The 22,577-nt window shown below is 42.6% G+C and overlaps 1 protein-coding gene across 1 annotated transcript in view; it reads left to right on the top strand.

The window, feature by feature from the left end:
* The first annotated feature begins 22,419 nt into the window (after positions 1-22,419).
* AASS (aminoadipate-semialdehyde synthase) overlaps positions 22,420-22,577 on the top strand; it is a 62,527-nt gene continuing 62,369 nt past the window's right edge. Inside the window, exon 1 of the mRNA XM_066362566.1 lies at positions 22,420-22,510. The gene's annotated coding sequence lies outside the window, so the exon portion shown is untranslated. The remainder of the gene's footprint in view (positions 22,511-22,577) is intronic.

The raw sequence follows: 22,577 nt of genomic DNA, 5'->3' as shown, positions 1-22,577 counted from the left end.
GCAGTAAAAATGCAAAGTTTTAAAAATACATTAAGTATACAATTAAGAAAATGCCCTTACCGAGGAATTTGGGTCTTTCCTAACACCCCTGACGGCTTAGAGATGGAATAGTAAAGGGCACTCGATTACGGAGGGCGATAAAGCTCTGGCATAGGCCAGTCCTTCATTTTCTTTTTTTTTCTTTTTCCTTTTTTTGATGACAAGTATATTTATTGGGCAAACAGAAAGAAGAGACACCTTGATTTACAGTACATAGAGTAAACCTTTAGTTTCAATATAATTAATATTGATATTTTAAAAATCTGCGAAAAGATCATTTCTTCAGTGCTGATCTTAGTCCTGTCTAGTAATAATTATGTCCCCGAGCATGTATAAATGTAACACAATGTATTCCGATCTAGAGATGATGCTTATTCGGACTTCTGCCTCTAAGATACATACAAGAGATCGTGGTAGCGTGTCTCTGAGACGTAGACTGTGGCTCAAGGGCCAATTACCCTGCTCACAAAAATCAGGGGATCATGGGACATGCAGATACTCCAGTACTTTCAGCCTTTTGTATAGTGCATTTTCACCAATGAAATAAAAGTTGGTTTTGCATCTCATTTGCGTAACTGGATAACTTTCTTTGACTTGTTTGCTTTTCTGATGTTCTTCTTTAATAAAAAAGAATCAAATGCTTCAAAAAATCACTTCATATTCCCCTAATTTTGTGAGCAGTATATTTACCTGTGGCATGAAGTCCAAGGCTGTTTAGTCACACACACGGGGACACAAAATTTAATCAATCTTCACTCCAGAAAACCGCTCATTAGCACAGAGCTAACAAGCTGTCAGAAGTTTGCAGGGGTAGGGGAGAAAAGCGAGAAGGCTGGGTACAAGGGGCAGCTCAGAGCAAGAAAAAGCACACGGACATCCCCAGCAGGCAAGGTCTTGGGCAGGGGTCCCCAAACTACGGCCCACGGGCTGCATGCGGCCCCCTGAGGCCATTTATCTGGCCCCCACCGAACTTCCAGAAGGGGCACCTCTTTCATTGGTGGTCAGTGAGAAGAGCACATTAACCATCTCATTAGTCAAAAGCAGGCCTATAGTTCCCATTGAAATACTGGTCAGCTTGTTGATTTAAATTTACTTGTTCTTTATTTTATTTATTTATTTATTTATTTATTTAGTATTTTTCTGAAGCTGGAAACGGGGAGAGACAGTCAGACAGACTCCCGCATGCGCCCGACCAGGATCCACCCGGCACGCCCACCAGGGGCAAGGCTCTGCCCACCAGGGGGGGGGTGCTCTGCCCCTCCGGGGCTTCACGGCGCTCTGCCGCGACCAGAGCCACTCTAGCGCCTGGGGCAGAGGCCAAGGAGCCATCCCCAGCGCCCGGGCCATCTTTGCTCCAATGGAGCCTTGGCTGCAGGAGGGGAAGAGAGAGACAGAGAGGAAGGAGGGGGTAGGGGTGGAGAAGCAAATGGGCGCTTCTCCTATGTGCCCTGTCCGGGAATCAAACCCGGGTCCCCTGCACGCCAGGCCGACGCTCTACCGCTGAGGCCTTGTTCTTTATTTTAAATATTGTATTTGTTCCCATTTTGTTTTTTCACTTTAAAATAAGATATGTGCAGTGTGCATAGGGATTTGTTCATAGTTTTTTTTTATAGTCTGGCCCTCCAACGGTCTGAGGAGCAGTGAACTGGCCCCCTGTGTAAAAAGTTTGGGGACCCCTGGTCTTGGGTCACGGGTTTAATCCCATGTGATATTTATAAAGAGCAAGTGTGACGGGTTCTATTTTCATCAGGCCAGTTGTGCAGATGAGGAAACGCAGAGGTTAGCTTACTGGTAAAGGCGGAGCCAGGCTTCCTGGCCGGGTTGCACAACTCACTGTGTTCCACCCAGGGAGTCCCTGAGGGACCCTGGGGAGCTGTGCAGTTTCTCTGTACTTCATCCCATGCTGCTCCTTGGAGTCCAGAGCTCAGGGTCCTCTCTCACACAGATTATGTCACTCCTCTCAGACTTTCTCACTCACTGTCTCCCTGAGCCTAACCCTTTGCTTTCATACTGATCCCAGGGCCACCTGTAATGCCTAACACTGAAGAGTCCCCAGGAATCTTGACCTTGATCTCAACCTAAAGGCTATTCCAAATAAGGTCACGATTTTTGCCCTTTTGTGGGCATATCCAGGCCTTTGTTGTCAAACCCCGCAACTTCTACTAACTTGTTCTCCAGCCTAAATTCCTTGACTGCCCATCAGAGGAAGCTGACACAAGCACCAGCGGTACCCATACGTGGAGGGTATATTGCTTGTACAACAAAACCTTCTATGATATGTTCATCAGAAGGTTCATAATCACAGTGACGGAAAACCCCATCCTAGATGGCTTCAGGGAAGAGGAGTTTGCCTACTATATTATAATAAATGTACGAAGGTAGCTAGCTTCAGGTCCATTTAGCCGAATGTGATCTCTCTTCGTCCCTCGGTATTGTTCTATCCCATAGGTTAATGTCATTTGCAGATGGGCTCTCATCTTGTTGATGTGAGGTGACTGCAGCAGCTCCACCTTCTCATTCTCACTTGAAGAGGCTAGGGCTACCTATTCCTGGTAACGTCTTTGCAACTTCATGAAATCATGAAGAACAGAAAACTTGAGTCTCACGCCTATCCCTGAACCAACTTTGACAATTACAGAGATCAAATTCTAATAATTGGTTTTATGTGCATTCTTAAGCCACTTTGACAAGATGAACGTGGTGTTCTGATATTGCTTATTCTATCCTTTAAAAAAAAATTTTTTTTTGCCCTGGCCAGTTGGCTCAGTGGTAGAGCATCAGCCTGGCGTGCAGGAGTCCCAGGTTCAATTCCTGGCCAGGGCACACAGGAGAAACGCCCATCTGCTTCTCCACCCCTCCCCCTCTCCTTCCTCTCTGTCTCTCTCTTCCCCTCCCGCAGCCAAGGCTCCATTGGAGCAAAGATGGCCTGGGTGCTGAGGAGGGCTCCATGGCCTCTGCCTCAGGTGCTAGAATGGCTCTGGTTGCAAGAGAGCGACGCCCCAGATGGGCAGAGCATCGCCCTCTGGTGGGCGTGCCAGGTGGATCCTGGTCGGGCGCATGCGGGAGTCTGTCTGACTGCCTCCCCGTTTCTGGCTTCAGAAAAATACAAAAAAAATATTTTTTTTAACTGAGGTAAAATCGACATGTAATATTGTATTAGTTTCAGATGTATAACATAATGATTTGATATTTGTTACATATAAATAATCACAGCTTCCAAATATGTAATATAGTATTTTCTTTTCTTTCTTTTTCTTTTTTATTTTTTTGTATTTTTCTGAAGTGAGAAGTAAGGAGACAGAGAGACAGACTCCTGCATGTGCCCGACTGGGATCCACCTGGCATGCCCACCAGGGGGCAATGCTCTGTCCTTCTGGGGCGTTGCTCAATTGCAACCGGAGCCATTCTAGCGCCTGAGGCGAAGGCCATGGAGTCATCCTCAGTGCTCCGGCCAACTTTGCTCCAATGAAGCCTTGGCTGCAGGAGGGGAAGAGAGAAACAGAGAGAAAGTAGAGGGGGAGGGGTGGAGAAGCAGATGGGCACTTCTCCTGTGTGCCCTGACCAGGAATCAAACCCGAGACTTCTATACGCCAGGCTGATGCTCTGCCACTGAGCCAAACAGCCAGGGCCATAATACAGTATTATTAAATATTCCCACTGTGTTCTATTGGAAGTTTGTACCTGTAGACCCCCTTCACCTATTTCTCCCTCCCTCCCCCACTTCTTATTTCCACCTTTGGTGACCACCAACTTCTTCTTTGTATTTACCAGTTTTGTTTTGTTTTGTTTTTATATTCCACATGTAAGTGAGATCACACAGGGTTTTATTTTCTATGATGGAATAATATTCTAATATATGTATCACATTCTCTTTATCTGTTCACCATCCATCAATGGACACATTGTTTCCATATTTTGGCTATTATAAATAATGCTGCAATGAACATGGGGGTGCATATATCTTTTTAAGTTAATATATTCATTTTTTTGGATAAATACCCACAAGTAGAATTTCTAGGTCATATGGTAGTTTCATTTTTAATTTTTTGAGAAACTTTCATATTGTTTTCTATAATGGCTGCATCAATTTACATTTTCACCAATAATTCACAAGGGTCCTCCCTCCTCCACATCCTCACCAACACTTGTTATTTCTTGTCTTTTTAATAATAGTTATTCTAATAGGTGTGAGGTGATATCTCATTGTTGCTTTTCAAAAAAAAAAATGTTTATTTATTTATTTTAGAGAGAAAGGAGTGAGACAGAAAGAAGTGGGGGAAGAATGGGAAGTGTCGACTCATATGTGCCTTGACCTGGCAAGACTGGGGTTTTAAATTGGGGACCTCAGTATTCAAGGTTGACACTTTATTCACTGAGCCAGCACAGGTCAGGCTCATTGTGGCTTTAATTTCCATTTTTCTGATAATTAGTAATTTTGAACATCTTTTTATTTAACTGTTGATGTCTGTATGTCTTCTTTGGACAAATGTCTATTCAAATACTTTACTCATTTTTTAATCAGATTTTTTTTTGTTATTGAATTGTATTAGTTAGTTCTTTGTATGTTTTGGATATTAACCCTTTATCAGATATATGATTTGATAATATTTTCTCCCATTCTGTAGATTGCCTTTTCATTGTGTTGATGGTTCCCTTTGCTGTGCAGAAACTTCTAAGTTTGATGTAGCCCCATTTGTTTAGTTTTAATTTTGTTGCATTTACTTTTGGTGTCAGATTTTAAAAATAATCACCAAGGCCTAGGTCAGGGAGCATATTGTCTATGGTTTTCTCTAGGACTTTTATAGATTCAGGCCTATGTTCAAGTCTTGAATCTATTTTGAGTAAATTTTTTTTGAGTATGGTGTAAGATAATTGTAGAGTTTCCTTTTTCCCTTTTTTTCTTTCCTTCCTTTTTTAACATTTTAAAAATTATTATTATTATTATTATTATTATTATTTTTTGCATTTGGCTGTCCAGTTTTCCCAGCACCATTTATTGAAGAGATTGTCCTTTCCCCCATTATATATTCTGGCTCCTTTTTTTGTAGATTAATCTTTATTATATGCGGCTTAAGTGTCTGTTTGTCGCCGATAGCTTACTGGTTGCTTGTGTAACTGTACTAGCCAATAGGGTGAAGTTGCCACGGCTGAACGCAAATTGAATGGGTCAGGGGGAAGGTGAACATTTGTTTGCATTGGCAATCATCTGTTTTACATAAAAACTACGTCTTAACGTAATTTCTTTTAAGAATGCCTCCTAGAAAATACAGCACTGAAGAGGAGAGAAAAGGAGCTAAAGCTGCACAAAAACGGCTTTCTCGACAAAAAGAAACCACTGAGCAGAGAAAGACAAGGCTTGCTTCAGTTGCAGAGCAAATGCGTCTTTCTCGGCAAAATGAGACTGATGAGCATAGAGAAACAAGGCTTGCCTCAGATGCAAGACAAAAGAGCCTGTCTCGACAAAATGAGTCCCTTGAACAAAGGCAGGAGAGAAATGCAAAAAAATGACAGAGTAATGCTGACCGAAATGCAAAAAGGATTAAAACAGTTTCAAGTGGAGAAACTTTAATTTTTGAGCATTCCTCTGGTGACATGAATATTAAATGTGAACACTGTCAGTCCTTAAACTTCAAGTTAGAAACTAATCGATTTGACCGTGGCAAGAAAGGATTTTCTCAATGTTGCAAGTACAGAAACATTGTAGTTCCACTAACTGAGAATTATCCACCACTCTTGAATAAATTATTGACTAATCAGCATCCAAATAGCGAACAGTACATGGATAGCATTCGATCCATTAATAGTTCGTTTGCTTTTGCATCCATGGGAAACAAACCAATTGACTTGCCTGGACCAGGACTTTATTGCTTTCGACTTCATGGTCAAGTTTACCATCAAACTGGAACTTTGCATCCTTCTGATGGGAAAAGAAAGTTTGCTCAATTATATATACTTGATCCCTCAGAAGCCAGTTCGGCACGTTTAGAATGGAATAAAAGAGTTCCTGAGACCTTACTTAATGAAATGGGGGAATTATTTCAAGACATTAACCCATTTGCTACTGCATATAAAATGATGCACGAAGTTGAAAAAAAGTTGGCCTCTAATGCTATAGCAAGCAATGAGCCAACAATCAGCATTGCCATGGCCATTGTCTGTGATCGTAACTTAGATCAAAGGTGGTATAATGTCCAGCAAGCCATTGCTATGACCATCAATAAGTCTCAGGGCCAAACGCTTAAGCATGTTGGCATTTTTTTACCTGAGCCTGCATTTGGACAAGGTCAACTTTATGTTGCCTATTGAAGAGTTCATGAAAGAACGGATGTAAAATTAAAAATAATTGATGGTCCTCTGCAAGGCGAGCTTAAAAATGATGGAAAGATCTACACAAGAAATGTTGTGTACAAAGAGATCTTTGACATGTGAATTAACATTTTATTATTTAATCACCTTTATTTATTGAGCTAGCGGTGGCTCTTAAGAAATGTACCACCAGTGGTTTCCTTCATTGCACTCTACTTTAAGCAATTAAGCAAGTAGAAGGGGAAAACCCTGTGGGGCAGTAAGCAAAGGGGCGTCCTCGCTGCCTGCCCTGGGTAATTCAGTTTGAATTAGCAGACACCTTTGCGCAAATCATTTTAATTACAATTTATAATAACTAGAACAGCGGTCATTTCGTATGACTACTGGGCTTTCTAGTTGATTATATATTCATGAGTTTATTTCTAAGCTCTTTATTCTGTTCCATTGATCTATGTGTAAAGCAGTATGTCAGTACCATACTGCTTTAGTGACTATAGCTTTGTAGTAATAATGTTTGAAGTCAGAGCACCTGATACCTTCAGCTTTGCTCTCCTTTCTCACGATTGCTTTAGCTATTTGAGTTTTTTGGTGGTTCCACGTCAATTCGGGGATTGCTTGTTCTATTTCTGTGAAAAATGCCACTGAAATTTTGATAGGGATTGCATTGAACCTGTAGACTGTTTTGGGTCGTATGGACATTTTAACAATATTAATTCTACTAATCCATGAGCAAGTAACATTTTTTCCATTTATTTGTATCTTCTTCAATTTCTTTCCTTAATGTCTTATAGTTTTTAGTGTATAAGTCTTTTATTTCCTTGGTTAAATTTATTTCCAGATATTTTATTCTTTTTGAATTGCTTTACAGTTTTGGAGCAGATAGGTCTTATAACTCCATTCATTATCCAAGACCATTCATTCTACAAATTTCTAATAGTCTTCAGGAATTTTTCTAGTGTGAATTCACAGAAGAAACTACATTGAATTCCTTAGGATGAACGATCCAGGATTTAACATCTGAAGAATGGGAAATTCATAGTTATGGATGTTAAGGGACACCTCACACAATAGAAACATAAAGGGTTCTTTGTTTCTATTACTATGTATCAAAGAATAATAAGGGTCAATAATTATACGTAGCTAACTTATGAAAAATTCTGTTAGTTCCAAATGCTCATCAAGTTACCTACTTGGGTCTGTCTAGTTTATTGAGAGAACTTTCAATGTGGGGAAGCTAATAACAACTACCAGGTTTTTGAAAATAATGTTCTTTTGAAACCAATCAACTTGATTACATTTTATCATTGAATTGAAAAAGATTCTTTAGAATAAACACCGGGGCCTGACCAGGTGGTGACGCAATGGATAGAGTATCGGACTGAGATGTGGATGGACCCAGGTTTGAGACCCTGAGGTCGCCAGCTTGAGTGTGGGTTCATCTGGTTTGAGCAAAAAGCTCACCAGCTTGGACCCAAGGTCGCTGCCTCTAGCAAGGGGTTACTTGGTCTGCTGAAGGCCCGAGGTCAAGGCACATATGAGAAAGCAATCAATGTACAACTAAGGTGTCGCCACGAAAAACTGATGATTGATGCTTCTCACTTCTCTCTGTTCCTGTCTGTCTGTCCCTATCTATCCCTCTCTCTGACTCTGTTAAAATAAATAAATAAATAAATAAATAAATAAATAAATAAATAAATAGAATAAATACCAGGGCATGAATAATAGTTTTGAAACACTGTGCACTGAGGATGAGGCACTTAATATGCTTTTTTTTTTTTTGAAGTGTCTAGTCAGAGTGATGTTTTATAAGAGCCATGGGAATGCTTCTAAGTGGCAGTGCTCAAATATATTTGGACCTTGGCTTTGAAATATTGGTAAAAGTATTTGAAGGCTTAACTTCTTGGAACAGCATCATGGCTTTGTACAGAATGTTAGTGAATTTTTTTTTGTTACTGTTTGTTTTTTTTTGCTAGAGTTTGTTTAGCTACTGCCTTGGGTACTCTTGACCAGTGCTAACTTATAAATATTAGGCTTTTCTTAAGTCTACATGAGTATGTACTATGTACTTAAAACTGTTTCAGGAGAAAAAGAAGCACACATATACCTCCAAGTCCAGCTGAATATCTCTTAAGATATCTAGATTCCAAATCTTTCTTTTTATTTTTTTTTCCAAGTGAGAGGAAGGGAGGTGGAGAGACAGACTCCTGCATGTGCCCCCACCAGGATCTTCCCAGCAACCCTGTAGGGCCCAAAGCTCTGCCCAGCTGGGGCCATGCTCACAACTGAGCTCATTTTAGCACCTGAGGCAGAGGCTCCATGGAGCCATCCTCAGCTCCTGGGCCCATGCACTCAAACCAATTGAGCCACGGCTATGGGAGGGAGAAGAGAGAGAAAAAGAGAGTTAGGGGAGGAGGAGGGATGGAGAAGCAGATGGTAACTTCTCCTGTGTGCCCTGATGCCGCGGACCAGCGTGGCTTCTAATAACGGTGCAGAATTAAGGAAACATACTCATCAAGAAAAAAATGGGACCAGGAGGACTCTTCAAATGCTGATGGCAATATTCGAGGCTAAAACAGGAACTCCCCCAAGGCATAAACAGGAATCCCCCACCATGCATAAATGAAATCAACCAACATCTGAACAAACAAAGAGTAAGAGGAAGGGTATGTAAATTGCTTCCAGCAACTTAAGGAAGCAAGTGAAGTGGGTGCAAATACTCAGCATCATAGCCAATATAGAGGTGGTGGGGGGAGAACTTAGCCTTTTGCTAAGCCTCGAATCTACAATGGCTTTTTGCCATTTACCCTGACCAGGAATGGAAACTGGGACATCCACATGTCAGGCAGACACTCTACCACTGAGCCAACTGGCCATGGCCCCAACCCTTTCTTACATTGTGACTAACCAGGTGTCAGGGCTTCAGGCATCAGAATTATTATTATTATTATTATTATTATTATTATTATTATTATTTTGATAGAGGCAGGAAAAGAGATAGGAACATTAAGCTGCTCCTATGTGTACCCTGATTGAAGAATTGAACTGGTAGGCACCAGAATTCTTGTTTCTGTTTGGGAATTGGCAAGTACATGGACAAGCTTCAGTTTGGTCAGTGGTTCATTTACTCCACATGTTCATTTGTTTATCCATTCATCAAATACCTATTTAGCTCCTCTGTATTGCAGGTGTCACGTTGAATACCAACGACACAAAAGTGAATAAGATTTATTATCTCACTTCATGAGGCTCAAAACCTCAGTAGATAAAGACATGTATGAATGTAATTGTAGCAAATGGTCACTAAACATCTTATCTGGATATACTCTGCATATGCCTAAAAATACATATGCATGAAACTTAACTCATTATCTTTCAAATACCACATCTCGTCCTCCACTGTCCCTTCCGAAAGCAGCACTGCTGTGACCTTGTCTCCAGGAAATGTCATGGGACCCTTCTTAACTCATACACTGGTTAAATCCTTTCAGCGAATAGAATTGATCATTTAAAAAAAAATCTATTTTGTATCTCTTTATTAGAGTGTTTTTCTTATTTGTGATTCTGATGCATAGGCAAAGTTGAGATATAAATTCATCCTAAACTGAGGTCATAATTGGTCCTTAGAGGACAAAGTGATCTATATTGTGTGTGTGTGTGTGTGTGTGTGTGTGTGTGTGTGTGTGTGTGAGAGAGAGAGAGAGAGAGAGAGAGAGAGAGAGAGAGAGAGAGAGAGAGAGAAGGAGAAGAGTATTAGTATTTTTAGCTACCTGAATATCTATATGCACTAGAAGCCAGGCAGTCCTTGTTGGAGAGGTTAAAGATATAGTGTGGCTGGGTGTTCACCCACAGGTTCTCAGGGTGAATTTATTTGCTGGAATCCCAGCATTTAAGCTTCTTCATTATTACCAGTACTTTTAGTTCTCAGGAACTGACTCATGCTAATTGACCTTCAAAGAGACTGACAAGCCAAAATGTCAGTTTATTATTTCTTTACAATGAGGAATACATGTCCCTGCTTGGCAGAGCTTTCTCTCCTGCACAAGGAAGTATCTGTTACAACTGGATGCAGCCCTCTCTGCAGAAGTAGATGTAGCATAAAGCAAAAAGTCTTCAGGTTGGCCCCTTGCGTTCACGAGTCCTGTGAGTGCTGGGAGTGCCTGGGAGCTATAGACTGTTTTAAGTAGAGAAGAGAAGCCAGAAGCCAGAACTATAACCAGAAAGCATCTCTGTGGAGATAGTTTTGGTAAATTGCCTAAGAAATTTCATAAAAAAAAAAAGGAACTTGAATTTTTAAGCCTGTAGTGATTCACTGTGAATTCTTTTCTTTTTTTTTTTTTCCTTTATTTTATTTTTTTACAGAGACAGAGAGAGAGTCATAGAGAGGGATAGACAGGGACAGACAGACAGGTATGGAGAGATGAGAAGCATCAATCATTAGTTTTTCGTTGGGCATTGTGACACCTTAGTTGTTCATTGATTGCTTTCTCATATGTGCCTTGACTGCAGGCCTTCAGCAGACCAAGTAACCCCTTACTCGAGCCAGCGACCTTGAGTCCAAGCTGGTGAACTTTTGCTCAAACCAGATGAGCCCGTGCTCAAGCTGGTGACCCTGGGGTCTCAAACCTGGGTCCTTTGCATCCCAGTCCGATGCTCTATCCACTGTGCCACTGCCTGGTCAAGCGAATTCTTTTCTTAGTATAAGTATTTATTTTTTACTTAATTTTGAATTTTCATTTTGCTTTTTTTTTGTTAAAGAAGGTCTACCATGTAGTATTTTAAGACCCACTCCCCACACCCCGATCTGGACCTGCCCCTTTGTCTCTAGTGTAGGGATAGAGACACTCGGCCGACATGGCCAGAGAACCTTCTTTCATGGACAAGACTGTTTACCTTCGTTTAGATTTTCATACCTTTCAAAACCCTTCTATTACTATATCATTGCTTCATACAGACAAGAAGCAATTGTGTTACAGTTTACATCATAGTATTCCACAGAGGGCTTTTTGAGAAGCCCATGGGCCTCCTGGAGGAGATCTGGGAAGTTACTTAGTACCTTCAGTGATTCATTTAAAAATAGTTTCTGCCCTTGCCAGCTAGCTCAGTTGGTTAGAGTAGTGGTCCCCAAACTTTTCTGGGCCACAGACCAGTTTAATGTCAGAAAATATTTTCACAGACCTGCCTTTAGGGTGGGACGGATAAATGTATCACGTGACAGAGACAAGCGTCAAGAGTGAGTCTTACACGGATGTAACAGAGGGAATTTGGTCATTTTTAAAAAATAAAACATCGTTCAGACTTAAATATAAATAAAACAATATAATGTAAGTTATTTATTCTTTCTCTGCAGACCAGTACCAAAGGCCCACAGACCAGTACTGTCCATGGCCCGGGGGTTGGGACCACTGGTTTAGAGCATCATCCTGAAGCACAGAGGTTGCTGGTTTGATCCCCTGTCAGAGACATATAGGGTCAGATTAATGTTTCTGCTTCTCTTTCCCTTCTTCTCTCTCAGTAAAACAAACATTTATAAAAATAGAAACAATTTTTAAAGTTGGCTATTTGTCTCTCCATTTTGTTGTGATTCATCTGTTTCATTTGAGAGTGATAGTTTCCTGAGTTTTCCCCCATACTCCGGGGTACTGTGCCCAGTGTACTGTGTATAATAGTAACAAGGAGGCTGGTTTCAAGTAGTTTCCACCAATTCTCTGATACGCCTTTTGTCAGACTACCTCATGAAGGGGCAAGAGTTACAGACAGACTTTTCAGGGATAAAGTGATTAAAAATAAGTTTGTTTCCACTATTTCTTTGCATGTTCTGTGTCCTCAGACCAAGTGCTATGTAGTAATCACCCCAACATCAGAGGGCAACTTGGATATGTGGTGCTTTAAGGCTGTATCAGTTTCTTGGGGTTGCCATAACAGAGTGCCACAAAAGTGGCTAAGAATGAGAAAAGTTCATCGCATCACAGTCCCAGAGATCAGAAATCCTATATGAAGGTACTGGCAGGGGCATGCTGCTGTTGCTGGCTCTCAGGGAGAATTCTTTCTTGCTCCAGCAAGTCCTGGTTTCTGGGTTTCCTTGACTTGTGGCAGCATAACTTCAATCTCTGCTTCGGTCTTCACCTGGCCTTCTTCCCATTGCTTCTGTGTCCTTTTCTGTTTCATATAAGGACATTTTTTTTCTTTCTTTTCTTTTTTTAATTTTTCTGAAGTGAGAAGTGGGGAGGCAGAGAGACTGACTCCTGCATGCACCCGACCGGGATCCACCTGGCATGCCCACCAGGGGGCAATGCTCTGCCCTTCTGGGGCATTGCTCCATTGCAACCGGAGCCATTCTAGCACCTGCGGTGGAGGCCATGGGGCCATCCTCAGTGCCCGGGCCAGCTTTGCTCCAATGGAGCCTTTGCTGTGAGAAGGGAAGAGAGAGACAGAGAGAAAGGAGAGGGGGAAGGGTGGAAAAGCAGAAGGGTTCATCTTCTCTGTTCTCTGACTGGAAATCCGATCCTGAGACTTTCACACACTGGCTGATGCTCTACCACTGAGCCAACTGGCCAGGGCCACTATATAAGGACATTTTAATGTATTTAGAGCCCACCTAAATCCAGTATGATCTCATTTTGATTCTCATTTTAATTATATCTGCAAAAACTCTATTTTCAAATAAAGTCACATTCTGAGGTTCTGGGTGGACAAGAATTTTGGGGGACAATATTCAGCTCATCAGAGAGCCTGTTTGATCCCACCAGCCATGGAGCTTTTGCAACATCTTGGAAGCCAAGGAGAAGCCACAGATGTGAGCAGGCGAGGGGCTCCTGTACCCAGGAAACAGAGGCGGGAAGCATACGTTCGGAGCTGTGAAAGTGCTCTTGAAATTAATTTCCTTTTTAGAGTTCAACAAGGGCATTCCAAAATTTGGGTGTTCTCACAAAACCTGTAACTTCTTTGCTCTTTGGAAACATTGTTATGTTCTATTCTCCATGATGGCTTGTATCTCCTTGTTTCTCTTGTTCTGGATGTGAACACAGTGAGTAAACTTTGCCTTAATCCTCCTGCTATTGGTTTCTCACCCTCTACCTACTTCATTCTTTATCCCTGTCTTCTCCACCCTCCCTCATTTCATTTCCCTGTTTTGTCTGTGCCCAAATCTATTTATTTCCCATAATGGCATCAGGTCCTCAGGCTCTACCGTGTATACCAGGGGTCCCCAAACTTTTTACACAGGGGGCCAGTTCACTGTCCCTCAGACCATTGGAGGGCCAGACTACAAAAAAAACTATGAACAAATCCCTATGCACACTGCACAGATCTTATTTTAAAGTAAAAAAAAACAAAACGGGAACAAATACAATATTTAAAATAAAGAACAAGTAAATTTAAATCAACAAACTGACCAGTATTTCAATGGGAACTATGCTCCTCTCACTGACCACCAATGAAAGAGGTGCCCCTTCCGGAAGTGTGGTGGGGCCGGATAAATGGCCTCAGGGGGCCGCATGTGGCCCGCGGGCCGTAGTTTGGGGACCCCTGGTGTATACGGTGGGCAGCAGACCCCAAGGACACAGTGCACATTTGTCTCCTAGGAGTTTAAACATTGGTGTGGTCTTTGTTCTGATACATCTTAGTCATTTTAGGCATTTAGCCTTAGGGAAGTGTTTATTTAAACTATACTTACAAAACAGCTAGCAAGCTTTTGGAGTTAGCTCACATACTCTCTGCTTTTTGTAAATTCTTGTCTTTTAGGCTTTTTGCCTTTGTTTTGTTTTAGGTGTTTGGACTGTTCAATTGCAATAAATGATAAAGACAGAAAGGCTTGTGCCTATCACGGGCAGTGTCAACACTGTACCAACCAGTGGGATCGTCCTCCTTTGCTGTTCTTTTTCTGTGCCTTTTAAATTCTGTTTTATTTGTTCTGAGGAGCTGTACTGACAGCAATGATTATGGAGTCATTTCGATGTGAGGGATACTTTATCTTATTTTCTGCTCTTACAGTGACCTTGCCTATGCTGTGATTATTTTTCTTACTTCTTACACTGCAAAAACTGTCTTGCTATTCTTTTATCCTTCCTCTTTCTATAGTGAGACAACTACTATAAAAGATCGGTTTCATTTAGTATCTGACTCAGACTGGTACTAGAAGAAGAAAATCCTGAGTCTCCTTATCTCTGAAATAAACCTGGGTTGTTAGCTGTCTCCAGCTCAGTTATACTTACAATTACTCCAGAGAGTCTGACCTGTGGTGGTGCAGTGGATAAAGCCTTGACCTGGAATGCTGAGGTCCCTGGTTTGAAACCCTGGGCTTGCCCAGTCAAGGCACCTATGGGAAACAACAAAAACCAGTTGATGCTTCCTGTTTCTCCCCCTGCCATTTTCTCTCCTCCCTAAAATCAGTAAATAAAATCATTAAAAAATATATAATTACTCCAGAAAAATTACATGTGTGCTTCATTTCATTTTAATAACTTCCTCCCTCCTGTCTCCAATCTTTTCTCAGTCCAAGACATTTTCCTTTTTCAGAGTTTCAATCAAGACAAGCGGACAGGAGGAGCACTGGGCTTTCTCCCATTTATTTGAACATATTAGATTTATCATGTGAAAGTGAGCTACATTATAAAATTTACATTCTCCAAATTTGCTTACGCTATACCCCAAATTTTCTTATATTATAGCATGTTTCTCTCACTCAATTTATAAAAACACATCACTATGTGTAATGGAAAATGCCTAAGTCTTGGCAGACTTTTAACGGTAACTAAGCAGGAGATGAGAGATAGTCAACTTGCCCCATGAGCTATGACCTTCACTTGTAACAAACTCTCTAGGGATGCCATGGGTCATTGGGAACTTTGTGAAACATTAGAAACCAACAAAATTGACTCTAAAAAAAAAAGAAGGGGCTTGGAATTGTCTCGAAAACTTTTTTTAGCAAAGCTCCCTAAGTACTGCTATTGGTAGAGGAGAAGAATCAGCAACCAGTTTTTTCTGCTTCTTTCTTTTAAATGTTTATTTTAAAAATTGATTTTTAGAGAGAGAAGAAAGGAGAGAGAGAGAAAGAGAGAGGAGAGAGACAGAAACATCAATCTGTTCCTGTATGTGCCCTGACCTCTATGCTTGCAGGTGATGATCTAGCCGACTGAGCAATCTGAACAGGGCTTCTGGTTTTTCTCTTAAGACCAGGGCTTCTGATGTAGTGAGGACAACCCCCCCAGGACATCATTATCAGTCCCAGAACCTGTTTTTAGGAATTTCAATTTACCTGTGGGTGGTTCCTGCTCTTGCCTTGCCTGACCAGATTTTTAAATTCCTTGAATATAAGGAATGTATGTTTTATTCCCATGTGATTTGAGATTTGGGCAACATAATAATTGTCATTTAGAAATGTTTCTTCTCCAAACTATTTCTTATCTTATATGACATTTGACTTTGAGCTTTCTGGCTATTGAGGAAGGAAGGGCAGGCCCTCTCTTCCCTGAGAAAGAAGAAAAGAAAGAATACAAGGGAAAGGAGCCAGCAGGGGTAACTGAGTCAGCCAGTGATAGATTAACTATATCCCATAGTTACAATACAAAGCAATAATAGCAGGATCTGTATGTAGCTATGACCAGTGATCTAGAAACTCCTTCCCCCTTGCCGACCCCACCAAAACTTTCCCTCCCTTCTCCTTGAGTCCTGGGAAAACTTAAACAAAGAAATCCCATGCCCATTGCTTAGATACTGTAAAGCAGGGGTCCCCAAACTTTTTACACAGGGCGCCAGTTCACTGTCCCTCAGACCGTTGGAGGGCTGGACTATAAAAAAAACTATGAACAAATCCCTACGCACACTGCACATATCTTAAAGTAAAAAAAATGGGAACAAATACAATATTTAAAATAAAGAACAAGTAAATTTAAATCAACAAACTGACCAGTATTTCAATGGGAACTATGGGCCTGCTTTTGGCTAATGAGATGGTCAATGTCCGGTTCCATATTTGTCACTGCTAGCCGTAACAGGTGATATGACGCGCTTCCGGAGCCGTGATGCGTGCATCCCACGTCACCGGAAGTAGTACTGTACGTGAGCCATGCTGTGCTTTGTGGTGCCGCCACATACAGTACTCCCGGAGCACAGGATGAGGATGGATCCTGTGCTCCTCTCACTGACCACCAATGAAAGAGGTGCCCCTATCGGAGGTGCAGCGGGGGCCGGATAAATGGCCTCAGGGGATCGCATGTGGCCCGCGGGCCGTAGTTTGGGGACCCCTGCTGTAAAGGTATATAACCTGTAAGAATTGGGGAGCCTGTGTTTTGGAGCTACAAGTCCCACATGCTCTGCCAGCTTTAATAAATCTTACTTCCTTCATCCATTTGTCTGGGCAATTTTGTCCTCCTTTGATTCCTGCAATACTATGAGAAACTTCTATTTAAAATAAGTAGAATAAGTTTATGAGGGTGGGCAGATTATATAGGTGATATCACAAAAATTGCTGTTCATGTAAGAAATAGAAAGTTTTGAGAATCAGTAGGACAAAGTTAGGAGTGCTCCAGATTCCTTCCCCCTCTGCCATTCACCCACCTCTTCTCTCTCTCCCTTTAAAAATATTTTGTTTATTGATTTTATAGAGGGGGGGAGAAGAGAATGTAAGTAGTTGCTTCATTCTAGCTGTTTATTGATTGCTTGTTATATGTACCGTAACCAGGCAAGCCCAGGGTTTTGAACCAGCAACCTCAGTGTTCCAGGTCAGTACTCTGTCCAGTGCGCCACCACAGGTCAGGCATCTTTTCTTTTCATGGCAAACATCCTTTAAGAATGAGAGTAGGTTCTGAATACAAAGATAGAGGAGGAGAGGAGGAGCCTTATATTTGGCATAGTTCACAGGATTTGATACAAATCTGTATGGAGCCACCACCACCTTTGAGTAGTGGAGTAGAGGACTGGCTGCTGTTATGGCTCCCCATGGCTGTCCTTTTGGGGGCTGTAGGCTGGCTGACTTTTATAGCCATGCTTGAGAAAACCAAGAGCTCTGTGGAAGATGCTGCCCAGGACCTGCAAACCAAGCAGTGGAAGGAGCTGGAGCAAACGTGGGAGAAAAAAATGCTGACCCTGGAGCTGGAGCAAGCACCAGAGGAGGCTGACCAGGTTCATGAGATTTGCTTGGAAATGGAGCAGCCATTGGAGAAGGAATCACAGGTTCGTGAGTTGCAAATTGCCCTGGACATTGTGGAGAGCCAGCAACGGTGGGAGGCCGGGGCTGAAGCTGGGGCTGGGGCTGCAAGGCCCACGGAGCAGAAGGCGGCAAAGGCCCAGGGCTCAAGCCCTGCAGCAGGAGCTGGTGTTTTCAGTTCTTCTTTGGAGGATGAGGAGAATTGGGCTGGAGTTGCGATCCACAGTCTCCAGAAGGTGAGAGCCCAGCAGCAAGGTGTACCTACTATGCCCCTGGTAGGTCTACGATTTTGGGACATAGGGGTGCATGCCATCATGCTCTCTGGAGCAGAGATGGAAATGCTGACTGCCATTGCCACGCGCTCCTCTTTGGGACAGTGTAAGACCGGCCAGGACAACAGGGATGGGAGGGGACTGAGGCCCCATGTGCGTGGACTGATTTCCTGGACTATGACTGGAGTGAGCACTGGCTCCTTTGTTGGATGGACTTACAGATTTTGGACAATGTGAAATACCCTGATGGGGGTGGGGGGTGGCTTTGCTGGAAGCACTACCCTGTTCCGGGAAGCTTTGTCCACGACTAGAAAGAAGGCTGAGGAAATTTTGCGCTTTTGGCAAAGTGCTCAGAGACTGGTGAAATATACCTTTGTAATTGTTGAAATTGTATAATTTGTCATGTTGTTGTAATTTGTGTAATGTGCCTAATTTCTTTGTGCAGAAATACCTGTGCTTTAGATTGTAAAGTGAGCAAAAGGGATGGAATGTTGGTCAAATAAGTTTGTAAATATGATATATATGTTTGCTCGCTTTGGGTGTAGGAGACAGGCTGTAAGCTGGCAAAGTCATTATAGCCTAAGGCATAGTTTTAAAGCTAAGCTTTTCCCCATACCCTTGGCTGTTGCATGATGTGGGTGGTGCACTCTTATGAGGAATCCCATTTATGCCTCAGATAAGTGACTTTGTATCAGAGACTTCTTTATTTGTATACTGGATTAAAAGTTTTGATTTCTACACTATAAAATGGGGCAGAGGAGCCCATGCTGGAGGAGAGCAGAGAAAGGCTACGTGGAGGAGTGGAGAAGCAGCCAAAATGGCAGAGTGCTGAGGGAGAATTCAGTTTGTGTAGAGTTTGTGCAGAGAGAAGGAGATGGGGAACAGAGTTGAATGAGACTGATGAGGTAGAAACTTTTGATTCTAGGAAATTCGGATGAGTCAATGACTTTGGGAGCCCTGAATGGAAAGGGAAGTGTTTTCTCACTGTGTGTATTTCTTGCCCACGGAGTGCAAGCTATGATTAAAGTTAATGGCCCACCAGTTCTTGGCTTCGTTGTTTCATTACTGTCTGTCCGAATCAAATGCGAACCTGCACGGGCCAGGCGGCTGTGATGGTGGCTGCGGCTACGGGCCTTACAGAGCCAGAATAAAATAATAAGCCCTAATAATACTCACCTGTATTAAGAACAAGTTCCCTTTTTGAGAACTTGATCTTCTATATCTTCCACGTCCCTGATGGGCAAAATGAGGCTTACAGAGATAAAATGCTCATCTAGTGAGTTGGCCAAAGAGGGATTAAGTCTAGGTCTGGCTCACTCTAGTGCTCAAATGTATAACTATCACCCTCATGCTCTTTCAGAAGGAACACTACATAAATAAGGAACACCTAAGGAAGAGAGAAAACCAAAGAAGATGGGAGAAAGAGAGGAGCAGAATCAACTTTCAGATCTCAAGAGTGTCGACCTAGCACACCATATGGTGGAAGGGGTCTCCATATTGAAGGCATCTGTGGCGACTGCGGGAGCTGACCTGGATATATATACAAGCCTTGTTTCTTCTCTCATCCATTGTCACTATTCATTGTGATGAAATTTGAGAACTGTCATACTTACAACAAATATTACTATGATGAAAAACGTGTAAAACCCCATTTGAAAGAATAGTGTTTCTCATCTGCATATTTTGCAAAATACTTGAACACCACACCATATGAACAGTAGTTTAGAATTCAGAAAAGAGAGATTTTTTGGCCAGGATAATGTTTCATCAGGATGACAGCAGGTCAGAGGTGCATGGGATACCAAAGCAAGGAAGAGATGAGCTCATGAGCTCTTGGCAGAGTCACTATGCTCCAGCGCCCTTTCCCAGTGTTGTCCATTCAGGAATGCAGTTTTCATAGTATTTCCATCAGTTCCAACCATTTTCAGTGTAATTCACAGTGACCAATCATATAATTCATTCATCTCAACAAGCGTCTGCTCAATGCCTGTGTGCTGGGTCTTCCTCTTTGAACCCTCCAGCCCTTCTGCTCCTTCTCTACCTGCTCTGTCCCCTGTAGACTGCACCAGTCTCTGGCTATCCTTGTGTCCAATTTGTAGAAACCACTAGCAGGAGATGGCAGGGTAGGAGAGCAAAGTAGGGTTATTCCTTTCCTAGGCCAAGGGACAGCAAACTATGACCATTATTCCATATCTGGCCTGTAGTTTGCTTTTATAAATAAAGTTTTATTGAACAGCCATGCCCATCCAAGTATTATCTATGGCTACTTTTATATTTCAAATGGCAGAATTGGATAATTGTGACAGAGACTTTAAAGCCTGAAAAGTCTAAAATACTAATTTTCTGTCTCTTTACAGAAAAAAGTTTATTGACTTCTGCCTTAGGGAGCTCTCTCTCTGGGTGGAGTTATTAATTCCCTAAGCAGCTCCTTCCTAATTGATTCAAAAGCCACCTCTATCAGGAGGCACTTCTTATAGCTTCAGCTACACTACAGCTAGAGCTCTTTCTGAATTTAGTGACCTCCCTTCCTCTGGCCCTGTTAAGGCTCCAGGTAGTTCTCCTTGTTACTAGCCCCAGGGCACATCAACTTTTTTTTCTTTCTTTATTTCTTTCTTTTCTTTTTTTTTTTTTTAATTAAGTGAGAGGTGAGGAGGCAGAGACAGACTCCTGCATGTGCCCTGACTGAGATCTACCCAGCAAGCCCCTATTAGGTGATGCTCTACCCATCTGGGGCTGCTGCTTCATTACTCAGCATCTGAGCTGTTTTGACACCTGAGCCTGAGGCCATAGAGCCATCCTAAGCACCTGGGGCCAACTTGTTCAAACCATTAGAGCCATGGCTGCAGGAGGAGAATAGAGTAAGAGACATAGAGGGGGGGAGGGGGGGAGAAGCAGATGGTTGCTTCTGTGTGCCCTGACCAGAAATTGAACCTGGGACTTCCACATGTGAGGCCGACACTCTACTGTTAAGCCAACTGGCCAGGGCCATCAATATCTTTCATTGTCCTCCTTTATCCCTGCACCAGTGGATTGTGCCATCTATTTTATTCTGAGATCCCACCTTACCTGTGACATACCACATGCATAGTACTGTGCTAGAAGCAGTAGGAGACAAAGAGGGCGAGGACGAGTACATATCCTTGCTTTTATTAAGGTTTTAATGATGATGACGGGGAAGGATGGCAATAAGATAAATACAAATGACTGTTATATAGGGAAGACTGTAGTATGTACAGGGGAGGCAGATACATAGGAGAAAAGGGGAGATATCATATCTGGTTGAAATAGTCTGGGAAGACTTCATAGATGAAGTTTGAATTGAACCCTAAATGATGAGTTAGTTTCAGAGAGGTGGACATTTTTTTTTTTGTAAATGAGAATTACAGGTAAGTGGACAACATGAGAAAAAGAAACAATAACCACCAGTTTCTTTAGCTAGACACTTGGCAGAGCAGTTTGGACATCATTTCATTTTATCCTCAGAATGACCCCATGAAGCAACATTGTGTGTAGGACTCCGGGCAGAGCTCTAGGACTAGTGAGTAGCTGAGAGGCTTTCTGTTCAGGCCAATGAAAAAAATCAGAGTTGTGTGCTTAAGTTACCATGGTCTAGTAGTGTATAAGGAGGTTTGATGAGAGTGATAGTAGAGGGATTTTAAAGGACAGAGTCAACTCCATGGTTAAGGATAGCTGGCCAGAAGAAGAACTGAAGCCCAGTTGGTGTATCAGGCCTGGGCAGGTGGTGATTAAGCAGTTGGTGCTCTCAAGAAAAGAGCTGGGAAACAGCACGAAGAGGACTACAGAGGAGTGAATCAAAATATAATTTTGGGTATAGGAAGCTACAGATACAAAGAAAAATTTCAACTTCCAGAGAAGCTTCTCATTTTCCCCTGCAACTAGAGGTGTGATTGAAGTTCATAAGAATATTCTAGGCTCTAGATTATTGATATGAGAGTTTAATACCTCTGTAGCAGGCATGAGAAAAGTGTAAGTGTTGAAGAAAGTTGTGAAAACCGGAGGGAAGATTACCTAGGAGAATCACAAATGGGCTTCACGCGTTCCTTCAGCCTCTAATGCTGATGAGGCTAGTTTTCATGAAATGCATTTTCCCCTGTCCCTCTTGGGCTACATAGTTAGGACTTTAAAAGAACACTGTTAGATACACACGGATCCTTGATACTCGTTGGATGTAGATATGCTAACTTTTTCAGTCTCGGTTTGCTGGGCTCTAAAAATGTTCTAAGAACTGTCAGCTGCTATCGTAGGCTTGCTAGGAGGCTGTGAACATGGTTTGAAAAGTGCACATCGCTAAACAAACGCGATGTCCCGGAGCGAACAACTTTTCCAATAAATTCTGTACACACATCTGTTTAACGGGTGAGACCTAGACTGTTTTCGTCCTACTCTGTCTCCGCCTGTCCCCTGCTATGGACAGTTTCGAATTTGGTCAATAAGTATCCTGGGAGGACTTGATGCCCTCAGCTGAGGACGCAGGTCAGCGATCTAAACGACAGCGGATTTTCGGGGAGGAGCAGGGGCCGGGCATGACCTAGCACCTGGCAGCGCCGCCGATTGGCGGAGGAGAAGGTTGTTCCCTCAGAACGGCCGCTGATTGGCTGCGGGAGGAGGAGGCGTGACGTCTTCAGAAGTTGAGCAAACACCTCCTCCTCCCGGCTCGCATCCCAATTTCTGCCGGGACTGCGGGGCCTACGCTCCGGGACCGGGAGCACGGCGGCGCCCCGAGGACAAGGTGAGGCGTGCCGGGCGCAGCAGGAGGGATGCGCATGGAAATCCCGGGGGAACTCGGGTGGGCCGGG

The sequence above is a fragment of the Saccopteryx leptura genome, chromosome 2, assembly GCF_036850995.1.
Source record: "Saccopteryx leptura isolate mSacLep1 chromosome 2, mSacLep1_pri_phased_curated, whole genome shotgun sequence".
Lineage (NCBI taxonomy): Eukaryota > Metazoa > Chordata > Mammalia > Chiroptera > Emballonuridae > Saccopteryx > Saccopteryx leptura.
The sequence above is the reverse complement of the archived record's forward strand: the minus strand, read 5'-3'. Positions and strand labels throughout refer to the sequence as shown.